Raw genomic sequence first — 2,977 nt, 5'->3', positions numbered from 1 at the left:
TTATACAGGTAACGAGTTCAAACAGGTGCAATGAGTGGAGGATAGGAGGGCTTCTTAAAGACAAACTAACAGGTCTGTGAGAGCCAGAATTCTTGCTGGTTGGTAGGTGATCAAATACTTATTTCATGCAATAAAATGGAAATTATTTAACAATCTAACAATGTGATTTAGTGGAATTTTTTTGTAGATTCTGTCTCTCACACTTGAGCTGTACCTACAATGACAACGACAGAACTGTCCATTCTCTGTAAGTGGGAGAACTTGAAAAATTGGCAGTGTATCAAATACTTATTTGCCCCACTGTACCTACCGCCATTGTGAGTCCTAGCATCAGAGCTGCATGGATTGTGGCTTTTTGTAGTCATCACATCCTAAGAATGAACATAGTTGTTGCCTGAAGAGACTGATCAGGAGAGATGGAAAGTAATTAAGTGCATTTACTCAAGTACTGTACTTAAGTACAATTTTGAGGTGTTTGTGCTTGAGTATTTTCATTTTCCGCTACATCATACTTTACTAGTTACTTTTCAGAAAAAGGTTATTAAAACAAAATACAGTATAATCATAAGATTTAATGATCCTTGGTGCAAAATTCACAAGCTACCAGCAGTAATTTAAATTCTAAGTATATAAGGTAATTAAAACTAGCTCTACGATTACAGGCTGCAACATTAAATGTGATGTACACATCTGTAATTGAATAATATGATGTGTAAGCTGTGCCATTTTCAATAATAAGTACTTCTACTGTTGGTACTTTAAGTATATTTTATGCTAATACTTTTATACTTAAGTAACTTTTTGAATGCAGGACCTTTACTTATAACAGAGTATTTTACCTTGTGGTATTGCTGCTTTGATTTAAGTTAACAACTGAGTACTTCCTCCACCACTGCTGTTCTGGAATGGAAAACTGACTTTCCACTATTAGGGTAAATCAACTCAGAGCTCAGGGTTAAACTCAGAGTTTCTTAAAGCTGCTCTCTGAAATAACCTCCCCATCCTAGTGACCAGGGGTGTACACACTGGAGAAACATGACTGCTGTACATGATTCACATAACAGAATGGATGCAGAGTCATAAACAAGGACATTAAAGCCAATAACTGCAGCCATCTAAACTGTGTTATTGTTAAGAAGTGTTAATAACTAAGATATATGGTCATGTAAGAACCTGAATTAGAAATGTCAATAAGTTAATACTTTTACATCTTATTCAGTATAGTCACAGTTTTGAATTTCCTTATCATACATATTGGCAGCAAAGGTGAACTCAAACACATAAGACACAATTTATTTGAAGACCTATGGTAGTGGCTTCAATCTTACTCAGAAATAGACTCATGATTTTGTTGAAGGGTAGTTGAAAAAGCATCTAGGTTAAAACTGAGTCTAAATTTTTCAGTTTTACATTTAAACCTCCCACTGACCAGCATTTAACACAAACATATTTTAACCTGTAATAAATGTAAACATATTAGTTAGCTTGCTGTTAAAACCAGTTAGGACTTTTAAACTAGATGTAGTCCAAATTTTTTTTTTAAGTCTTACTCTTCTCAGCCGCACTACAATTATCCTGTCATAAGTATTCACACAATCTCTAATCTCACTTAAGCAACTTTCGGGAACGCTCTCCAGGTCTGCATAATTAAACTAGATTCATGTGTTGGTGGTTGTTTTAGAAGGGAACCCTGGTGCTGAAGGAGATGCTAAAGATTGACAGCTCTGGAACAGGAAGTCCCTCTTCCCAGGAAATGGCTAATGATGACTTCCCTGGAAAGCAGAACAAGAGACGACCTTCAAAGAAACTAGGTACAGAACTAGTTACTACACAGGCAAATGTACTGATTATACAGCTGGTTTACGCATCTAAAATTATGCAACTAATTGACAAGCTCCTGTCCCGAAGCACAAAATGGCTTTAGAAACTACTGTAAAGATGGAATTCTTTAATTACCAGATTTTCTACATAGCATTTGAACACTTCTGACTAAAAGCACTTGAAAATACACCAAGACTGACTTACAAACCCAGGACGAGGTGATGATGATGAGCAACCATCTGTATACAACTCCAGTGACAGTTTTTACTTTTCATCCCTCTTTGTTCCCATGCAGCGGCAAAGATGGATGCACCTCTCAGTGACACAGCTGTATTAGCTTCTCCTGCATCAGCTGCCTCTGCCAACCTCTCCAACACTGTACTGACCAGTAAGGTTTCAGAGCTGGCATGTCTCTGTGTGGGCTTAGGCATGGCACCACCCGAGTTCAGCTATATATGCAACAGACAGGTGACAGTTTGTTGGATGTCTAACGTTTATTTTACCCCCCCCAACCCACGCACACACGACACCTTGCACAGACGTGGCAAACCACTTTTTTTTTTTCGCACATTATTTATTACTTGAAACTTTGTGATAACGTTGTCATTTGTCTCCAAGGGCCTCGTTGTGTGTCAGGTGAAGCTGTCCAATGGGTTGATGGTTCACGGTCCACGGTGCCAGTCAGAAAATGATGCCAAGGAGAAAGCTGCTTTCTTTGCCCTCCAAAGACTGGTACAACACAGTCAATATTACATAATTAAATGTGCCAAAGAATGGGAGAGCATTCATATGGAAGCTCAGTATATGAGTTAAATGATGTTTACCCATTATTTGGCTCTAAAGAGGGGGGTGTCAGGCTGTCAGGGACCAAGCAGTAAGGCAAAAGACACAGCTTCCAAAGTTCAAAATAAAGGACTTTTTGTTAACCCAAAAGTAAGAAAAATACAAAATTAACATCAGATAAATTGGGCCCTAAAAGAGGTCAACAAAAGATAAGGAAACTCAAACTACAGCAAACTGAACTGTCTAATACCTCAACAAAACCAACTGACCTAACAAATGACACACACAGGGGAACATATATATTGGCTGGCCAAACCAATAACACACACAAGGGATAAACTAAAGACACTACCAAAATAATCAACTAATAAAC

This window comes from Monopterus albus, unplaced genomic scaffold, assembly GCF_001952655.1.
Source record: "Monopterus albus unplaced genomic scaffold, M_albus_1.0 scaffold133.1, whole genome shotgun sequence".
NCBI lineage: Eukaryota > Metazoa > Chordata > Actinopteri > Synbranchiformes > Synbranchidae > Monopterus > Monopterus albus.
This window is presented reverse-complemented; position numbering follows the sequence as displayed.